At 40.1% G+C, this 22883-nt stretch overlaps 1 long non-coding RNA gene across 1 annotated transcript in view; it reads left to right on the plus strand.

Annotated features, from left to right (window-relative positions):
• LOC142827251 (uncharacterized) overlaps positions 1-8167 on the plus strand; it is a 56984-nt gene extending 48817 nt beyond the window's left edge. Inside the window, exon 3 of the long non-coding RNA XR_012901851.2 lies at positions 8019-8167. This is a non-coding gene — a long non-coding RNA (uncharacterized LOC142827251). The remainder of the gene's footprint in view (positions 1-8018) is intronic.
• Positions 8168-22883: the final 14716 nt, after the last annotated feature.

Consider the following 22883-nt stretch of genomic DNA (forward strand, 5'->3'; position numbering starts at 1 on the left):
AGTGGAACTTTCTGTCATAGGCTTCAAAGGGAACAAATCTCATCTCATTCTGAGTACTTTTGAATATCACACCTAGATCAGGTTGTGCATGGTTCTTAAAACAATAAAGTTTTATACAGCGGTGTTCATCTTTTAAAGCAAACTTAAACATGAAATATGCTTGGCTTCTGCAGGTTCCAGTGGAGTCATGTACTGTTAGTAGTAATGAGCCTAGCTGTCTGTGGGGGAGTGAAAGTGGATGGTATGTCACACTTATCGAGATCACAACGCTCACTGAGGCACATGGTTTTTATCCCTGTTTTTGCTAATAGGAAAACAGAGGCAGAATGTTTAAGTGATTTGGCCACGGACTACAGTTGCAGAACCAGGGCTAGGTAATTCTTGAGTCTTGATCTCAAACTGTTTTGTTGCCAAATGATTAATACAAGTTGATTTTCAAAAGCTGACACTTTTTTTTGGTGAGGGACACTTCAGCTGGTCTCTTAACACTTAAATTGCCCTCTGCCTATTGACCTCTTTTCCCCGTTGGTTGTGGGCTGCTCCTCACTCACTCATAGAAAGAAGCTTGCCGTTAGATCCATTTGATACTGCTGTTAGTAGCTTTTCCAGTGTGAGCATGTTCCAATTCCATGGCTCCCTGAAAAAAGATTGTACTTTCTGAGTGATTACATTCTATTTCTTCTCTGTGTATTTTCTTCTTGAGCCTACTTAATCTTCTTTGCAGCACACAGGATTTTTTCCCCCTGTCATTCCATTAGCAGTCAGTCTGGCCTTGTCTGGCCTTATTTAAATTTGTTCACTTGCTCTCTGGAGGTGAAGGGGAGATAAAAAATGTTTGCTTAGTTTGCAAATGTTTGTGTCTCTTGCTTAAAAATTTGTTGGTATCTTGCCTTTGTAAATAGAACAGTGATTTTAAATCCAGAACTACTCTTTATGATCATGTTTCCCTGAATGTGAGAAACTAGACAAAGTTTGTCTCTGAGGAAATTCACAGATAGTCTGAAACCAGAATGGACCATTAGAACATCTAGTCTGACTTTAATATAGACCATAGAATTTCACCTAGTTACCCATGCATTAAGACCAGTAATATGATAAGATCATAATTTAAGCAGAGTGAATAAAGAGCACTCTGGTTTAGAAGGAATTGTGGCATCCTCTCTTTTGGCATTCTGACATCTGTAGTGTGGTATTTAATATTGGAGAAGATTCTAGATAGACTAACGATCATATGCTCTAATTCATCTAATGTGCTGATCATATGATACGGGGACAGTGCAGAGAAACTGGAGATCTCATTAACCTTTTCTGTCATCGTTGTTAAAAATATATCAGACTTTTACATAGCACTTTTCATCCATAGATCTCAAAACACTTCTCAAAGGCGGTAAGTTGATCTCCATTTTACAACTGGGGAAACTGTGCCACAGGAAGGTGAAGTGGCTTGCCCAAGGACAGGCAGCATATCAGTGGCATAGCTGTGAATCGAACCCCGGTCTCCTGCGCTCTAGTTCTATTAGAGTTGCCTCTAATAGGACACATTATTGCTTAAGGCAAGGGGGAAAGATTGAGATTTTACCAGTGAATTTTGCTGTGTGAAATTTCAAATGATTTATACTAATTTGCATGACATTTTGCTCAGTCCTTTTCTCATTTTGGCTTTAGGTTTTGGTTTTACTTTTTGTTTTGGTTGAAGAAAAATGTGTTTGTGTAATTAAGGATCAAGAGAGCATGACTTGCCAGTTCTTATTTGGTGCGAAGACCATTTTCGTGACTAAGCACTACTTTAAGACTAAGGAGATCTGGATTCATTCTTCTGCTTGGCCACAACACACTGTGTGACCATAAGATGATCTGTGCCCCTGTTCCCCATCTGTAAAACGGCAATGAGATTAACGCGTCCTTTTTTCTACCCTTTGACTGTTACAGCTGTTTAGAAGTCTTCAGGGCAGGGATTCTGTGACTATGTTTATGTGCAGGGTTATGTTTGTTTATGCTCCGGATGGTGGACTCATATCATACATGAGCCTTGTAAATCAGCGGTGCCGGAGCAGTTTTTGGAGTAGGGTTGCTGAGCTGCAGTTTCACCCGTGTCTGAGCTTCTCACTGCCCTCTAGAACTGGGACCAGTGACAGAGCTCTTGGGTGCAGGGCCAATGACTGGGTGGGTGGCACCTGGAGCTGGAAGTGAAACCCATGGGCCTGAGCAGCAGGGGCATGGGGCTAGGAAACCCAACACCTGGGAGTACTGCAGTACCCTGTGCATCCCTACTTTTCATGTCTATGCTGTAAATACTACTGTGCTAACTTTTTTTTTTAAAAAAAGCTCAGTTTTCCAATAAAACATGTGCCTTTCTACACAATCCCGTCCCAAGCACTAATCAGAACTAGCTGCTTGCACGCTCTCCCCACGCCTCTGAAATTAACTGGCTTGATCCACTGGGGGATGTATAGAAGGATACTGGAAAGGAGCTTTCTGCTGAAAACCAGGATCTTTTTGTGAGTCAGGACGCTGGCGAGGGCCAGCTGGAAAGCCATCCTCTTGCCCTGCAACAATGGTGTCTGATTCCTGCCCTGCATCAGCTAAGCCCAAGTCGCAACTAGAAACCCAGGCCAAGACTGATCCTCTGGAGGGATCATTGGTACATAAATAACTGTTTATAATTATCATCGTGGTTGACAGGTGTGAGCTAGGAGTCCCCACGTCCCTCCTGTTGCATCCCTTGTGCTGCTTCAAAATGGCAACCCCTGCATGGTAGAGCCACAGTCTACCCTTCTCCTGTGGCAAATTCAAACATAATTATCTTACCCATTACAAAGATAGCTTCCCCAATTATCACCTCTAATGTCATTAGCTCACAGACATTTACCTCCCTCCCTTCCCCCTCTCCATCCCTTCCCCTCCCCCTTGCATCCCCCTTCTGTTCTGAAATTTTATTTGTCCTTTTCATATGTGTTCATTTTTTTAAATTGTATCCTTTGGTATATATGGTTGTGACAATTTTCTTCCACTATTTGATCTGAGGAAGTGGGTCTGGCCCACGAAAGCTCATCACCTAATAAACCATCTTGTTAGTCTTTAAAGTGCTACACAGTCCTGTTTTTTCTTTCAGCTGCACCAGACTAACACAGCTACATTTCTACCACTATAAAAAAAGCACTCATTTATGCAAAGTTGAAGAGAGTATTGAGATACTACTTAGAGGAAAAGAAAATGGATCAGTTGTTGTTATTTATGTGAGGTTGAAGTACACACTGCAAGCCCAGTCAATGCACAAACATTCCTTCCTGCAGAGGTGGAAATTTCCTGTAATATGCATTTCAACTGACAATCATTGTAGGACACTGTATTTCTCAATGCTTTCTCCTGTCTGCAGAGGAAAGGGGAGAGTAAGTGGAATTTAGGACTGAGAAATTGCTTGCTTTTTTTTTCTCTCACTGTACAGAAACATCTCCCCCAAGACAGCTTGCAAGCCCTTTCAGGTCCTGCAGTGCCTCTGAGGGAACATCCTCATGAATAATTTCACAGTGTATAGTATCCATCTGCCCTTTGCCTTTTTGAATAAGACCATTCTCTCCTCCTAGTCACCCACCTCAGTCTAAGATTACCAAGAGTCAGGTCAGTCTGAAGGGAATGTAGAAAAGATTACTATCTCGCTTTCTCTGTAGGTCCTCTCTAACTTTTCTTTTACTGCTCTGACACAATAATGGCACCTTCAACACATAAAGCAAACTGCAAAAACAAGACTGGACAATAGCTACAACCACCCCGTTCCCTCCCATCCCTAACATTGTGAGGGCATCTCAGAGGGGTAGCTATGTTAGTCTGTAATTTTAAAAACGAGTGGTCCTGTGGCACCTTAGAAATTAACCAAAGTATATAGAATCATAAGCTTTCCTGTGCAAAACCCATTTCATCTGATGAAGTGGGTTTTGCCCAGGAAAGCTCACAATTCCATATACTTTTAAAGCATATAGTGTACTAAGAAGACTGAAGTCCAAATAAAGCTAGCACCTATCAGCCATGCAAATCAGTTAGCATCTCTGAGGTTATCTGAAAGAATGGGAGTCTCACGGAGGAAAAGTCACACATATGAGTTTTCGTTATTTATTTATTTATTTATTTTTGGAGAGGAGTTTTCTATAACTACTTGTCAGGGATATGAACAATAAATGTCTGTTCTATCCCCTACTCCTACAATCACAAGCGCCTGCAATAGCCAGACCAGCAAGGATAGGGCCTCTGTGTACTGCTGACAGGCTGGCCAACCTGAGGAGCAGAGAAAAGATGACTTGGGGTGAGTTGTTCATAGAACTAGACACTCTGAAAAACCAGGCTGGCTCTCTGGGACATGAGGACCCAGAGAGAGAAAGAAAAAGCATCTCAGGGAAGTGGCCAAAGACAGGGTCACAGTGGCCAGAGAGAGTGTGGCCAAGAACAGCATCGCCATGGTAATGAGACATGGAAAAAGATAGAAATGTGACACTATCAACATGCCCTTTTGCAAATTATATTCCTGCTAGGTCAGCAGGCCCTGCCACCCCATAATTTATTGGTTAGACATATTCCCAGATACAAAGATATTGGCTTCATTAAAACTTTATTGGGTTTTTATTGTACTTTCATAGTAAATCCATTTACAACACATCCATTATGGGTCATCATGGCATTTAACACAGAAAATCCTTTTAAATAAGGCTGAAATAATTCATAGGCTTTTAAAGATGCACATAGGGAACATTAAACTTTAACCAGCCACATACCTCTGTGTTCAAAACACTCCTGCTCCCACAGCTAAAATGTTTAGGCATGAAACTCATTGGCAGATGATTCTGGGAAGGCCAAAAGTATAACTGGGTTAAAAAAAGAATTAGATAAGTTTATGGAAACTTCTGGCAGTGAGAGGTTTAGGGATGCCTGAACACGGGTTGCCTCACTGACTATTTGAGCTAAAAGCCATTGATGTACCTAGCTTCCATGAACTTACCTAATTCTTTTTTGAACCCAGTTATACCATAGGTTCCAAGATTAGCTGTTTCAAGAAGCACTCATTAATGTCCCCAAACTTAATCTCTGCATCCCGTCCTGAGGTGACATGTACCCAGTCAAAATGGGCATAGTTGAAATGCCCCATTACACTGGTCTACAATTTTTTAGAAGTCGTCTGCTTCAGAGATAAAATGTGCTATTTATTATGTATTTTGATGTGCTGAATTCAAATATGACAATTAAAACAACTGATTGGCTACTGTTTCCAAGATATTTAAGTTTTTACATTCTACACAACATACATAGATGTAAATAGATAGTAGAGTTTTAATAATAAGTTGTAAACCTAGGTCTTTTCATGTGTTTATGGTTGCTTTACATGATAATATTTCATCTGTCCTGTTTATGTAACACTTTAAAAATCAGCAAAAGGGTTATATAAATAAAATTTATTATGAAACAAAAGGCAAAATGTATTATGTACATAGTTTAGTCCTATTCAGTGTCTACTCGGCGCTTCTTGGCTTGTCTTTTGTATTCATTAAATGGAGCATCTCTTGTCACTGTCCAGCAATAGTCTGCAAGCATTGATGGGCTCCATTTGCCCTGATAGTGTTTTTCCATTATTGCAATGTCCTGGTGAAATCGCTCGCCATGCTCGTCGCTCACTGCTCCGCAGTTCGGTGGAAAAAAATCTAGATGGGAGTGCAAAAAATGTATTTTTAGTGACATGTTGCAACCAAGGCTTTTGTATGCCTTAAGGAGGTTTTCCACCAACAACCTGTAGTTGTCTGCCTTGTTGTTTCTGAGAAAATGTATTGCCACTAAGTGGAAGGCTTTCCATGCTGTCTTTTCCTTGCCACGCAGTGCATGGTCAAATGCATCATCTTGAAGAAGTTCATGAATCTGAGGGCCAACAAAGACACCTTTATCTTAGCTTCACTTAACCTTGGAAATTTTCCATGGAGGTACTTGAAAGCTGCTTGTGTTTTGTCCATGGCCTTGACAAAATTCTTCATCAGACCCAGCTTGATGTGTAAGGGCGGTAACAAAATCTTCCTTGATTCAACAAATGGTGGATGCTGAGCACTTTTTTCCTCCCAGGCTCCAATGACTGTCGGACTGGCCAATCTATCTTGATGTGGTGGGAATCTCTTGCACGACTATCCCATTTGCAGAGAAAATAGCAGTACTTTGTGTATCCAGTCTGCAGACCAAGCAAGAGAGCAACAACCTTCAAATCGCCACAAAGTTGCCACTGATGTTGGTCATAGTTTATGCACCTCAAAAGTTGTTTCATGTTGTCATAGGTTTCCTTCATATGTACTGCATGACCAACTGGAATTGATGGCAAAACATTGCCATTATGTAGTAAAACATCCATGACTTCTAGGAATAACATGATGCAATTCATATCATGTATGACGCAATACCAGCTTCAGATTGCATCATTCATTGTTTTGCCTAAAAAGCAAGTACTGTCCAAACCCAGTCATAGATTTATTCATAGATCCAGTCAAAGATGTATTTTAGTCATTTCTGGTTTAAATTGAGATCCCTTCCCTTTATAACTCACTTATCCTCCGCCATTCGCAAGTCAAGGGTCGTATATACTGACCCAATAGCATATCTAGAGCCAATCAACAATTTTAAGCATCATTTTCGTTCTCAGTGACCCAGAATTAGTAAAGTTTGACTACATTTATTTCAGAAGCATTTTGGCTGTAGAGCAGTGTTATTACTGAATTCTCTGTTGCTGTAGCTTCTCACTTCACCCTCAATATTTCACAGTCACCAACACCATCTTGGTAAGTGGTGCATTCTTGTTATTCAAGCATGGCATTTCTAGCCCTATTCTATAACACAGTTTGAGTCATTTAAGGTTTTTTCTACATTTGAGTATAATCTTTCTTTGACATCTATTGCCACTCCCAACCAACACAACCTACTTTCATTCCTTTATACATCTTGTTATTCTTGTGTCCCACTGTTTATCATTGTTCCTCCAATTTCATTTCATACCAGGCATTCAGGCTCAGCATCTGAGTTTTATATAAGCTGACCAAAAGCCGGGAGTCTGGGGGGCTTTTTCTTTATATATCCTGTAATGAGCAATCTCTTCTTAATGTTTCCTATTGCACTTTAAGATAGTACAGTTTCAAACAGCAATATGTTAAAGCACACTTGGGCAATGGCTCTCAACCTTCCCAGACTATTGGGGTCTGAATTGTCTTACGTGCCCCAGATTTTATCTCACTTAAAAGCAATTTTCTTACAAAACCTGACACAAAAATACAAAACCATTACAGCACCCTATTATTGGAATATTGCTTACTTTTTCATTTTTAATTTTTTCATTTTTATAATTATAAAATAATTGGAATATAAATAATGTACTCACATTTCAGTGTCTAGTAAGCATATAGAGTGGCATAAGCAAGTCTTGTCAGTATGAAATCTTAGTTTACACTGATTTTCCTAGTGCTTTTTATATAATCTCATGTAAAAGTAGGCAAGTGTCTAGATGACTTGAAGCACCCCTCTGTGTACCCCAAGGGAACACATCTCTGGTGTTTTGCACTAGCTAACTTTTTAGTGCACACCATCTGGTTTATACAAATCATAACTTCATAGTCTGTTTACTGCTACATGAGACAAACCCTTAAATACAAGTCGCCATTTCTGGTGTTTTTTTCTGGTGTTTCTTGGATAAGCACTAATTTCACTTTTTTGTATCAGGGGTGTTTCATCTGTGTCTGTTAGTTCCAGTTTTTGGCTGTAAGTCCTAAAAGTACATCAGCTTCAGTTGTAATTATATATGAGAGCAGCTCAAGCTTATGTGAACCTATATACTATATCTGGTTTAGAGAAAAAGAAATCAGAAAATTTAAAGTGGAGGGCCATCCATATACTGCTAACTCTGCAGAGCATATCATACTGTGGCCTTAAAATCTCTTTGATGTTGCAGTTAATGGATCTTCTTTATACTCTACCCAAAATGGTGCATTTGGTTCTTTAATGTTCAACAGGATCCATGCCAGCGGGTTGTGAACTGGAAAGCCCTGGAGTAGAGAGAAGGCAACACAGAGCACTGCACTCTGGAATCTTTGAGAGAAAGGAGAGAAGCCATGTCAGAACTGTAACTCCTCAAGAGCCCGTAGATTAATAAAATAATTGAATTTGAGTTATTCTGTTATTTGAAACAAGCATGGGCATCTTTTTCTCGTTATTCACTAATGAGAAGACAAGTCCTGGGTAACAATATAGTCTCTTTTCCCAAGTCTGAAGCTGAAATGATTGAGATCTGCAAAACTAAGGATGACGTGGATTACTCCATCATTACTAATCCCATCCCCCTCATGCAAAGATTCATAGTAAGGTTGTGTTAAGTAAGAAAGTTCAACAAGTTACACCAATTCGAACTAGTGGTTTGCATGTGTAGCCGCTATTAAAGTTAATTCGAACTAACGGCTGTTAGTTTGAATTAACTTTGTAGTGTAGACATACCCCTAGGTATTAGCTGGGTTGGATTAATTAGTAGGTTGTACCAGGAGGAAGTGGTGTGGATTATATAGAAGGCTAAGAGTTTAGGTGGTAAGAGGAGAGCAACAAGGTGCATGTAAGAGGGGAGGGGGACCCAAAGGAATCCTGCTCTCCCACCTGCCTGACCACCCTGGATCTGGAACAGAGTTAGGGCAGACCCTGAAAATCAGATGATTGTAACTGGTGTGAAACAGGTGCCCACTGTGTATTAAGTTTGGACCTTGAGAGAGAGAGAGAGAGAGAGAGAGAGAAACTTGTGAGCACAAAAAAGAGGACTAAGCATGAGCCCAGAAGTGATGAGAGACTATTTTGGTTTACGACTAATGTGAAGATTGTTTTGTTGGTCTCTGTCCCCTTGTGGGGTGGAGATGTAAGCAGAGTTGAATGTGAGTTGGCCAGAGGGCCAAATCAACTGAACAGACCACCTGAGCCAAGAAGGGAAACAGAGCGAAGTTGTAATGCCAAGTCCTCCTGGGAGGGGACATGCTGGTGGTGAGTTCCCCCAAGACTGTCACAGACCCACCTACCTTCCATCTTTAACCACCATTCTTATGTATCTTGAAGCACAGTTAGTACCCGGGGGGGAGGGAGGGGAGGGAGAGGAGAGAAGCCAGTGTGAAAGAGCTGTGGCACAAGAATGGAGAGAGGGACTAAATAATCAAATCTTCCTCCCTCTTGTCCCCTCACTCTATTTCCAGAGCTCATGGTCAGTAAATTCCATGATTGTTCTAAATCATGCAGAAAAGAAAGGAATTGATTGTGTGTAGTTATGGATCCACTGGCAAGACCCTTTACCTATGCCCAAAAGTTCTCTTTGCTTGGGATTGTAGTCAAAATCCTTGGTGGACTCTTGCCTTCGTGCTTAGTGGAACTCCTTCCGGGGCCTTCTGTTGTCGTTACTTGAGCTGGAAAATCTGTCTCCAAGTACCTTTGTCGGTGGGAGGAGGGCTGGAAAATATAAACTGACTCAATTAAAGAAAAACAATGAGTCCTCTGGCGAGAAATTAGTAAGGAATACGTTTTAGGGTTCATACAGTTCTAATGATTGCCACCTGGGTGGATTATGTGCAGAAGAGTAAAACATAAAGGGAAAGTAAGTGAAAACAAAACTGCAGCAGTGTGGTGGTGATCTCTGTCGGGCAGGATACTACATCAGTGTCACGAGATTTTTTTCAGTGCTTCCCTCCCCCTAGTTAGTCTTCAGCTTCTTGAGGTGCAGACCGTGATGCAGACTTTACTAACCACAGTTATTAAAATCAACAAGCTGACAAAACAACTTGCCTAGAACATTAACCATCTCTGAAAATTAGAACTGAATTCTTAAGTGCCAGACATCTTTGGAAACTGTCCAAACTTGAAATGGCTACAAGACATTAGCAATGCTCAGAGACCCAGCTACAGTGCTTCTCAGCTTGGTGGCTTAAATCCATTAGACATGCTTAGACATCTGCTTGTTTTAATAACCCTTTCACCCTTTTTCATAAGGCTTGAAGTCCATTAGTAATGGTCAAAATGAGGATTAAGAAACCCAATCCGCATCTGTTAGTCCAGACAGCTGAAAAATGAACTTGCAGATATGTTCTTCACTCTTTCCTAAAGAAATCTGTTAAACAAATCAGAAGTTGAATGATAAAAAGTTTATGGATTGGTGCCCTTTGTCAGTCTGATGCAATATAATTATTTGATGTGTTTATTTGTCTACATAATCACTGTACTGCCAATGTCCAACTCATTGGCTCGTGAAAAACACTTGATCACATTTTGCAAGAAAACACTAAATTAATTATCATTTCTTTCTCTCTAGAACTCCAAATTAAGAAAGATCCGTATCTTTCGTCATTGTGATGACAAAATTCTGTGTCTCAATAATCTTTTTAATCTGGCTCAGATAGTGCATGAAAGTTCTCAGGAGTCGTGCACTGCCAAATATTGTAATGTCTCTGCATTGCCAGACCTAGCATTGTGGAAATGTAGTTTACTTGGACTACACCAGAATTAGATGAGGTTTAGGTGAGGTTTTCAGTTCTTAGTCAAACCTAATTATCTGTCCTGATGAGGCGCAAGGGGAAATTAATGGATCTAATTGAGTCAAAGAACTTGGAAGGATAAACAAATTACGTCAGGAACCACAATCTTCTCTGAGGTTGCCACACTGAGGCTGTGTCTAGATTACATCCCTCTTTGGACAGAGGAATGTAAATTAGGCACTTTGAATTTGCAAATGAAGCCGGGATTTGAATTGCCGGTGCTTCATTTGCATAATCACGTAATGGCGCTCTTTTGAAAAAGCGCTATTTCGAAAGTAAAACTGTGGTCTAGATGCAGTTCTTTTGAAAAGGGAAGGCTTTTTTGAAAAATCCTGTAAAGCCTTCCCTTTTCGAGTATTGAAGTTTACAGAATCTTTCGAAAAAGCTTTCCCTTTTCGAAAGAACCATGTCTAGACTGTGGTTTTACTTTTGAAATAGCGCCATTTTGTGATTATGAAAATGAAGTGTGGGAAATTCAAATCCTGGCTTCATTTGTAATTTTGAAGTACTTAATTTACATCCCTCTGTTGAAAGAGGGATGTAATCTAGACATAGCTGACTTCAATGCAGCAACAATGAATACACATGATGCAAAGATTCTGTATTGTTTGGTAATGTCGACATTAACATACAATTGTAAATGTGCACACAAGTTGACTTCTATAAAGAGAAAACTTAAGCTGTTGACATATACAAAGTTGAAAGTGTTTCATATTTGCTGTTAACCTGTGCCAATCTTTTTTTTAAATGCAAAGGACTTACCCAGATTCAAATTTAGCTATCCAAGATACAGATTGTAGAGAGCTCAACTACAGAGACACATTATCTGCTATGGTGGTGATAACTGAATCCGTGGTGATTACAACCGGTGACAGAGTTGGATTCTGATCTCTATTGCATTGTCTTGACATGCTTGCAATTCCACTGACTTGAGTAGAGTTACTCCTGATTTTCAAGAGTAAATGGGAACATGATCAGAATCAGGTCCATTTATGATTCTTTTTGGTATCCACTCCTTCTCGGAGAGTATCATTACGTATTTTATTTCTGTGTCTCATTGCTTTCCTTTGATCCACCATTTCTTTGCATTTCCCCATGGCTCTTTCTTTCCATTGTTCCTCTTTGTCCAGTTTATTGGTGTCTGGTTAACTATTAAAAAAGGCAGTTGAGCTTCTTGCAAGACTTTCTATTCCTGGGGAATAGATTCAATTGTTGATCTCTTTACAGAGAGATTTGTCAAGACTGTCCTGTATGTTCAAGTCCGACAGGCTTACAAAAGTCATTGCCATATTTCTATCAAGGAATTCCTGGTTTGGCTGGATATTTTCAAATGTCTAATTGTGAACCCTTCTGCTTGTTCAATAAGGAGTCTACTTGAAAAACTCTGTAGTAGGATTTCGCTTTTCAAATCCATCCGCTCTTGACATTATATAGAGTCCCTCTTCTTAACTTTCAGTAGCTGCTCACTTCAGGAATGCCTCCAGGTTGGAAAATGGGTTAATATTTACTTCACAATTTTGCTCTGATGATGATGATCCATTAAATCTATGGGACAGTGTAGTGAAGTGAAATAATTTATAGAGGTGCTTGACATGTTATCAAGTAGGTAGTAAATAATTCAAGAGTATCAATGTGGCTCCTATAGTAGGTGTGCATATTTCTTATGAGCATGAGATTGGAAACTTTTGTACTGCCATATCTGTTGGGGTCATGTATACCCTATGCCTCCTTGTGCGCACATATCAGAGTTCCTTCCTACAGTTCCTTCTGTGGCAGTAAAATGGAACATGCTGAGCAACTGAGCCATGAGGTTTTTAGCCTTGGGTAAAACTTCATAATTTTTTCCCCAGCATTTCCAGAACTCTCTTATCCATTGATAGTCCAATTTTGTTCATGACAATTCCTCCTCTTGACTGAATGTTGATACTCAGACCGCCTGTATATACCCTCTTATACTGGATGCCTTAACATGGCATTTTCTAAATCTGCAGTCTTTAAGCCTGGTCCTTCCTGCAATGGATTCATCCCATTGTAAGATACCTCTTCTATTTGAGAGACCTATATACGGTATCAGATAGGTTCTTGACATGCTGGTCATTTTCATGAAGGATGTGCAAATTACAAGAGGCCCAGATGAAATTTCATCTACAGCAGCAATCTACGAATGGCTCTTCAGATTTGAAGATGCCAGGCATCAGAAGCCAGTAACCAGATAAACTGACTTCCAGCTTCCTGAAGTATCCTGTCTAGCACATTCAGTGCTGAAGAACAGCACAGAGAAAAGACCTGACAACAATTTTACCTCTGCCACTGAAACCAGCAACATCACTGCTGAAATCAATGCCAAAGTATCTGATAATGAAGGTTGGCACTGAGAGTGTTCCCCCACAAACTGAGTCTGATTCTTCAGACAGAGCTCAGTGCCTTCCTGCAGGAACCAACCACTTTGGAGAGAAAATCACTTCACCTACACCACATTGAGGGCTAACCTACTATTTTGGCATCTAGTAAAAGCTTCATAGCAGGCAACCCCGGTATTGGCAAAACAAACATCCTTTGACTTTCCCAACTGCAGCCAATGTAAGGCCATCTAGTGTATCCTTGAAAGAACTGGAAATGGCTTTAGTACTGGGGTATCTTCTGGTGCAGATCCCAGAACCAGGGGTAACTTGGTGCCCCTCTCAATCACCGGGACACACATTTTTGCTACCTTGAGCAGACACCACTCTCCTCTGTGATCTGTGACCTGGCACCATAGACCAGTGGTCTACAACCTTTTTACACCCAAGATCACTTTTTAAGTCTCAGAACAGGTGAAGATCTACCGTCCCGCCCCTTCCTTGAAGTCCCGCCCCTTCCTTGAAGCCCCGCCCTCTCTATTCTCCTGTCCATCACTTGCTATCCCTAGCCCTTATACGCTCTGTTAAACAGTTTATTTTTAAATTATGCAATATATAAAATTAAAATCACATGTTTATAGTTATGAAATAAATGGTCTGTTTTTAATTCATGCTATTTAAATGTCAAATGAAGCATTTACAATTATACATTTTGTTCTCTGCTATTTTGTAAATCTAAAATCAAGTATTGATAATTATATATTTTTTCTTCCAATAACAAAGTGTCAGTGTGACACCTGTGACTGAACAGTGGCTCCAGCACAGCTGGAGCTAGACGCAGCCTCCCTGGGCTGAGCGCATGGCAGCCGAGCTGGAAGAAAGAGAAGTGGCTGCCCAGCCAGCTGGCCATGGCGCTCAGCCAGCATGCACCAAGCTCCATGTGGGCAGGCGCAGAGGAGAAGCCACCTATCAGCTGGATCGCGGGGCAGCCTCTTTCAGCTGAAAGCCACAGTCAGCTGGCTGGGGTGTTTCAGCCCTCCGGACCTTCCAGCTCCCACCATTCCTCGCAGCTACTCACCTGTGTTGTTGCTCGGTGAGTAGCTGCTCCTCAAATGAGGAAATCTAATCTAAATGTACTGCTCAGGCGCGCAGTTCAGAGAGGGCTCGAGCTACTCTTAGAGTCCCTGAGATCACTGAAAGGTCGCGATTTACTGGTTGGTGACCACGGCCATAGACAGATCAGCCATATCTATACATTATGATGCCCTGGCACAGCTGAGCTTATTAGATTCTGCCATCATTGCTTTATCTAGGAGCCAGACAAGTACCATCACTAAAATTCAGGGGGAAAAAATCTACTCCTGGTGTTTCCTTATTCCAATGACAAAAGGATGTCTTTATTCTAACCTACATCTGGGGAGATTCGACAACTAAATACACTGCCAAGGAGTCAGGGTGATAATGTTTCCTTTAGCCACTCCCTCTTTTCAAGCTCTTCATGACTTTTGATTTTCTGCTGGTGAAGTTCCATATAGCTCTCCACCCAGCCCATGGGCCTTATCTATGATTTACCGTGTCTCAACAATTCACAATATTGGATACTATCTTTTGGACTCCTCATGACACTGAGTGTTGCCAAAATACCTGGCAGTGGGGTCGGCACATATGAGGAGAAAGAGCATCCATGTCTACCTGTACCTGACTGACTAACTTATCAATGAAGCTGGTCCCAATAGGAGGCTGCCACAGTCCCAACTAGGACTTCTTGTGACCTATTAGTGTTTCTCAACTTTATTTAAAGTACCCCCTTTAAAAAAAATGTACACCCAGTACCTACAATTTTCAGACATAATGTTTTTTTCTACCATTGCAACCCATTTGTTTAAACAACTTAATCATAACTGATTGGTTGGAAGAAATTGCTTATAGGCAATAAACTTGCCATCGTACTTGATTGTGCAAAAATGATAAAAAAATTAGATGAGCATAAAATAAGTCTAATTTTTATTCATACATATACATATGTGCATATGTATATATTTTTATACAAACATCAATGAAGAGTGATTAATAAAATTGCAAAAAAAAAGTTATAATTAATTTAATGCATAATCTGAGCTTGTTTGGATGAAATCAAATTTTCAAACCTAGGTTTCAAACTGCTGAGGGCCATAATTAAATCATTTTCTGGAGACATACAATTTTTTTAATTTAGTTTTTAATTGTCATAGCCAAAAAACTAGCCCCCCATAAATAGGTTGATGCGAATGGGAGGAGTTCTGAGAGAGACATGTTACTCAGTTGTTTATATACACCTTTAATTTTCTGTTAGAACATGGCAAGTCACGAAGTCCCACACCTTGCATCTTGAGTACACTATCAGTAGAAAGATCAAAAAGTTACTCCTTCATTACCAGAACTACTTGACCTATTTGAAACGTGTGTTTATTAGAAGCAAAATGGCTGCACTTATGTACATTTTGTGTAACATGTAACATCTCAACGTTATCCAAGGTGATGGCAGTGTGGAGAGCCACTGTTAACCATTGCAAAATTCAAACACTCATCAAACATCACCATATCGTAAACAAACAGACTTGACTGTGTTGCCCTAAACACAACGGTAAAATGGTCTTCTGGCAAAGAATTGTAAGGTGGAAGCGCATATCACTCTATGTAATACAACCGAGGGATTAAAGGAGTTGACAGATTGAACTGAGGTTTGCCTATTGATAACATGCAAGTAGCTGGTGGGAGATGAAATTTTTGGATATAAAAGTACAAAAATAACACAGCGCTGTGAAACTTAAAACAAAAATTCAGTTTTCTCCAAATTTCAGTTGTGTTGATGTACCCCCCTCCCAGACTTCTCTCAAGTACTCCCAAGGGTACTTGTACCACTAGTTGAGAAACACTGAGCTATGAGAAGTTGCCTATTACACTATCATAAATGATAGAGTTCATAGGAGCCAACATAGTCTCAATTAGCAAGAGCTTACTTCCTAGAGGAAAATTTCTGGTCTCACTGACCAATGACAAATGATTTACAATGAAAGCTGGTGTACATGTCTGAGTCTATTAGGCTGCATATTGGCAGGAATGCCCATGGTGTATGTTGTGTATATGTGATAACACTGGTTAGACTCCATTTGTAATTGTTATAACCAGGGGCGGATATACGGTAGGGCGAATGGGGCGGCCGCCCCGGGCTCCGCGCTTCAGAAAGCCCCGCGCATGCGCCGTGGCGCCGCTGCGCATGCGCCGTGGCGCCACTGCGCATGCGCCGTGGCAAAGGGGGGCCCCATGGAATTATGCTGCCCGGGGCCCCGAAAAACCGTCATCTGCCCCTGGTTATAACTATGGCTGGGATTGCTGTATTCCCCATTCAACCATCACATAAGAGCCAATCTTGCCCCCAAGAGTTCTTTCAGAACTGATTTTGTGGCTGGTCCCTTAGAATGTATGAAAGATTATTACCTTCTGTGCCCCCTCCTGATTAGGGACATGCTCCCCTTATGGACTTCTTGGGGTGCCCACCTGAACCATCTGCAAATTCAAGGCAGCTGGCCCCTGGATATTTATGTATGAACATCCTGGAACTTATACATTTGTGATGAGTTATATAAAGAAACAAGGAGGTGCTCAGCCACTGCTTTCCAAAGCTCCTATTGGCTGGGAAGGCAAACTGCAGCCAATGGGAGCTGCAAGTGACTGTACCTTTGAATGCTCAGGTAAATAAAGCATCTCGTGGTCTGCCAGTGTCTGGGCCATACACCCCTTATTGCCCACCCCTAGTTTAAGAGCTTAGAGTCCTATTTTGGAATTATTTTGTCTAGAGATGATGTTATGGTGGGGTAGGTTGCAAATTAATGGAAAACATTTACTGTTCATGATCCTGATTAGCAAAGTATGTGCCTAACTTTAAACACATGAGCACTGAATATGCCTAAGTTTCTTACTAAATCAGAGCTTACTTGTATCATCACTTGTGGTGGATGAACTTCAAAGAAGTTCCAGCGTTTAAGTCCCCAGAAGCTGAGATACTTGTGTGAACTTTATTAGAAGAATTATCTTAACCTCAAGTCTGGAAAGGTTGCCTGTTGTGAAAGTCTGGTGAGAACAGGATATCTCTTGAAACATCCTGTACTGTACTATTACTTCCAGTCTATTCCAGCTGGCGCCAGGAAGTGAAGCATATGCCAAAAATAAAAATAATAGAAGTTATCTGAACTCTTTTGAATCCCTAAAGGTTTGATTCAGGTTTTTGGATATAGGATCAGGTTGCTTCTTACTTTATTTCAGTCAGTTCATACATTTTATTTAGTACAAAACAATGAATAGTTTACTGCAAGTGACAGCTTAAAAAATATAAAAGGTATTCATTTTCCCAACTGTCACAACGTTAGTTCCTCATGCTGCAGTGTATACTTGCAAGGAGGGGAAAAGATTTGAATAATTACAAACCAGTCAATATTTTCAAATCAGCCAATTTCTATGCCTGGTCAATAGCTAGATCTGGGTCAAACACTGAATTAGTTCCTCATCCTTTGCTCCAAAACAGTGCAACATCACCAGGCTGACATATAGCACAAACAAGTCTGGTTACGCTGTCTGTTTTCTTTCATAATGAATGTTGTGCTGTTGGCACATTCAGCCTTGTTATATAAGGCTGTCCTTGATGTCCAGTTCAGTCCATCGGTAACACTTCTGTGTAATATCTACCAACATTTTGTTTTATAAAATAATTGTTTTCTGGGTGCATATTGCTGGTTACGTATTAGGCAAACATCCATTTATCTCACTCTCTTTCCACCCTTGCTCTTTAATAGAAGTAGTCAAAATCCCTCATACACATAAGGTAAAATCCTGAGCCAACTGAAATCAATTGCAAAACTCCTATTGACTGCAGTGTATCAGAATTTTACAGAGAGTTTGAATTTTAAGTAATTCAAAACTCTTCCATATTCTTTCACTTTTTTTTGTCTCTACCAGAAGGCATTTGAAACAACTATTGCAACAATATATGAAGAGTGCATTCTCCATCATTGACAATTTTTTAAATTTGTGTTTGGGTGTTTTTCTAAAAGATGTAATCCAGGGGTTATTTTGGGAAGTTCTATGGTCTGATCTACACAGGACATGAGACTAGCTGATCACAATGATTTCCTCTGGCCTTGGAATCTATAAAAATGGGTAGGAAAAGTGTTCCCTGCCTCTGTTTCTAGGGGCAGGTAGATGAACACAAGGATTTGAAAGGAATAACTAGTAGTCTGTGCACTTTGTTAAAGGCGGAGGATGCTAGTTGACTCTTCATAAAAAATAATAATCTGTACAGTGCTGATAAACCAGCCCTGGCTACTGACTTTTCAATTGAGGGACAGTGATTGAGGCATAGTTAGAGAGAAGTTTCTTCTGTAGTCAATCTGTGGAACTCCTTGCCAGAGGAGGCTGTGAAGGCTAGGACTATAATAGAGTTTAAAGAGAAGCTAGATAATTTCATGGAGGTTAGGTCCATACAAGGCTATTAGCCAGGGGATAAAATGGTGTCCTTGGCCTCTGTTTGTCAGAGGCTGGAGAGGAATGGCAGGAGACAAATCACTTGATCACTGTCTTGGGTCCACCCTCTCTGGGGCACCTGGTGCTGGCCACTGTCGGCAGACAAGGTACTAGGCTAGATGGACCTTTGGTCTGACCCAGTATGGCTGTTCTTATGTTCTTTTAAAGTTGCTAAAGGTTGTGTATCTGTGAGTTCATTAAAGAACTTTAAAATGAGGGAGGGTTTTTACTGTATGATTCAGATCAGCCATATTGGCTCCTTTCTTGGACTTTTGGGTGGTGATATTTGGTGATGGTGGCTTGGGGAATATCCAGGTTTTTCTCCTAGTGATATAGTTTACTGTTATTTAGTAATTATTATTACATGAAATTCTAAAAGATCTCTTTTCCATAGTTCCTGTGATAGCTTTTTTTTTTTCTACAGAGTATAAAAATATACAATTTATTTGGATTCTTCTGTCATTGGTTCTTTTTGATAAGCCTCTTCAGATGGCTTGTGCTGAGGTGCTTACACACAACCACTGTATAAATAATGTCCTTATTACCAATACAAGGCATGTTCATAACTGCATAGCTGTTGTTAGGATTAGGTTTGAGACAATCTTTCAGTTGTGATCCAGAAACCATACTTGTTGTTAGGGGTGCAATTATAACCAGTGTATAAAATAGTTAATAGTTAACCTCTTCATGTTAACACTGAGAAAATATTGTGACAGGCCCAGGCCAGAGGGATACAAAAGAGAAATGGAAGGGAGTTATATTAGCCTCAGACTTAGTGAATCTCTGTTCCCAGGGTAAAGTTGCAGGGGCTAGTCCAGAACCAGTGAGAACTTGTCAGAATCAATCAGGGCAATTAAGCACCTGGAGTTAAGTGGGCTTACAGAGTTAAATGAGCAGAGGGCATTTAGAACACCTGGGGCCAATTAAAGAACTGTTTGAGACTGGTTAGAAAAAGAGCATCTCTGCAGTTAGCTTGTGTGTGAGGAGTTGAGAGGACAGAGGGAGCAGTACAGAGAGTCTAGGAGGAGCAAGCACCAGCAGATTCGAATAGGAAGAGCCTGAAAGAAAGGAAGTGCTGGAGAAGATGTGAGGAAGTAGCCCAGGGATTTTGTAGCTGTCTTGCAGCTGGTGTTGGAGACTCTTATAGGAAGCTGCTATTACAGGTCCCTAGGCAGGAACCTGGAGTAGAAGTTGGGCCTGGATTCCCCCCAACATCAGCTTCCCCATTTCCACTCAAGGAAAAGACTGGCTGGGGGAAAAAAAGGAGTTTACCTAGCCCTGTATCATTTGGGGGTCCACTGAGACTGGAGTTTGCTTTCCCTTTATACCTAAAGCTGGTCAATGATGTGATTAGTTCGATAAACGGTTGTTAAGCTGTTGTGCCTAAATTGAAGTCTTCTGTGAGCCACTGTGGCAAGCAATCTGCCTGAAAGGGTGGGATCTACCCAGTTTGTGCGGGAGCTTTGTCATAATATATAAAGGTAAATTGTTGGAAAACAGCATTTCATGTATTGAAAAAAGCAGTATCTCTATTCAATCACTTGAAAACATGTACTATTATAAAAGGAAAGACCAAGTTAACCAGTAACTTGTCAGTCACTGCTCACTTCATTTTCTTTGGATATCATAGGGGAAGCAGATTGTCTCAAGATGATGTGTCCAAGCAAAGAAAAGACTGATTTGTGACTTGATGTAAATGAAACTGACATTTCAACACTTCTTATCAAAGCTGGAAATCTATTGTATTGCAATATGAAGTATTCCACTGGAATACCTGATAAATTGTTTTCCAAGTCTCTACCAGGGCCTGAGCACTCTTTGTATTCTTGTAGGAAACCAAAACCTAAATGGTAATATCTGAAACCCAATGAGGTTGGGATGGAAAATAACAGTAGTAAGCATTTTATGCTTCACAAATAAATCTGTTTTTCAAAAGAACTAGAAACCTGAGCTGTATGGTCAATTCAGTTTGTGCTACACCTCTAATGATCTCAGAAAAACCACCCTCTTTTCATGCAGTGTTTCATTGGATGCCATTGCATATTTCTCCCCCCACACCCACTCCAAATGAATTTGTTTTTCTATGTGTGATCATCTATGGTACATCAGCTAGGAACAGATCAGATATTTTATTATTTCTGTTTTCCAGAAAGAACAAAGTTATAATGAATGAAATAGTATCTGCTAACAAGAGTTGAGACTGAGATTTTCCACAGTGTAGACAGGATGTAGCTTTCTTCCTTGCAGAATGACCTTAAAAAAATATTGAGTAGCCATTATTCACAAGCACATGTCAACTAAGTTACCACAAATGTCTGTTATCTCAAATTACAAAGCCATTTATCATGTTTATGGTAACAGAGAGCCTATAACCGTTACCTGGGGAAAAACTGTTTTTCATGAGAAGTTGATTGAAAAATTAATTTTTCAACCTGAAAATATTATTTTTATGCAAACTGTGGGAATGTAATCCTTATCCTTGAACATGCATGTAGGTCTGTGCATAACCTTCAAGTGCCTTGGAATCTGACCAATTCTATATTGAAGATGATTTTTTTTTTTTATAAAATAGCTACTTGATGTGGAATAAGTATTGCATATTGCCTCCTTAGTACCACTGTGAAATCAGGAAATGAAGAACAGGGGTTCTCAAACAGAGGTCTTTAAATCGTTCTGGTGGTCTATGGGATACTTGCTAGCAGGTTATGTAGTTAGCTCCACCTACAAAATTCCATAAAGTGAAAATCCATTCAATATTTTCCTAATACTATGGTTCCACATAAACGATTACGGATTCTAAGGCCAGAAAGGATCACTGTGCCTATTTAATCTGATCTCTTATATAATATAGACAATAAAATGTTCCCTTAAACTTCTAGAGCACTTTTTAGGAAAACATTCAATATTGATTTGAAAATTGTCAACAGTGGAGAGTCTATCATGACTCTTGGTAAATTGTTCCAATGGTAAATTACTCTCAGTATACGCTCCAGGCTGAATTTCTCTAGCTTTAACATCCAGCCATTAAATCATTTTATACATTTATTTGCTAGATTGAAGAGACCATTATTAAATATTTGTTCCCCATTTGTTCTCAGTGATTGACTTGAATCAAATCACCGTTTAACCTTCTGTTTGATAAGCTAAATAGATTGAGCTGCTTGAATCTGTTATTACAAGGCCTGTTTGCTAATCCATTAATCATTCTCATGACTCTTCTCTGAGCTCGTTCCCATTTATCAATGCCCTTCTTCAATTGTCGACATGGTATTCCAGCAATGATTGCACTGTGGTCAACTACAGAGGTAAATTATCATCTTGATATTCCTACTTGAGATTCCCCTGTTGATGCAACCAAGATAGTTATTAGCCCTACCATAAGTACAGGAGACTAGACTAGATGACTTCTCAAAGTCCCTTTCCCTTTCAGTCCTATGAATTTAAGGATAGCCATTAGCCTTTTTGGTGGAAGCATTGCATCATATATAGCTGATTGAAAAATATTTGGAACTATTGGTTGATAGACATCACATTTTATAGGTATGGCCTACATCCTTTGTTCCTAGATGTATACATTTGCATTTAGCCATATTAAAACATACATTTTGTTTGCTTGCCCACTGTTTGCCAACCAATGCAGATAACGCTCTAAAAAAGTGACCTGTCTTCTTTATTTACTGCTCCCTAAATGTTTGTGTCATGTGCAAACTTTATCAGTTTGTTTTATGATTATGATTTATGATTGTTTTATTCTATGTCACTGATAAAACTGTTAAATAGGGCAGGAATTACTATAGTTACCACAGAATTCATTCAATAATGAATGTGTGTGGGGAAGTGGTCCACGTGGGGAAGTGGTCCATGGACTGAGGAAATAAGTGGTCTCTCCCTCTATTAATTAAGGTATTGTCCATACTATGGAAGAGTTTAAGAACTCCTGCCAGGAATGTGAAATGAGATGAGTGAGAAGAAAATCTACTGTTTCATAACTTCTGCTGATAATGATTGCCCTTGGCGAGGAGATTTTTGATGAACTTGAATCATACCAAGGATCCCTTTGGTGAACTTAGGGAAGTTTCCAGTCTGGATCTGAGTCAACCTTGTTTGTTTGGATTTTTTTTTTTGGTCCAAATTACTCACTTTTAATTTTCTGCTCTTTGTAGAACTCCTTCCGAAATGCTTGCATTCCCCTTAATCTTTTCCCTATCTTCTCGGGGAAAGAGCCAATAGACTTTTTCTTCTCCTTCAGTGTGTTTAGGGTGAGGTCATTGGGCATACTTCTGCTGACTTGGTTAAGAAAGCCAGCTTTGGTAGGCGCATTCCTGACAAGTATGTTTTGTGGCAGAGGGGAAGGCCATTTCAGAAAGGGATTGTAGATAGGTTAGACACAGCTGTAACATTAAGGTATGATACTTGGTATGATAAAGGG

The sequence above is a fragment of the Pelodiscus sinensis genome, chromosome 2, assembly GCF_052426305.1.
Source record: "Pelodiscus sinensis isolate ZL-2025 chromosome 2, ASM5242630v1, whole genome shotgun sequence".
NCBI lineage: Eukaryota > Metazoa > Chordata > Testudines > Trionychidae > Pelodiscus > Pelodiscus sinensis.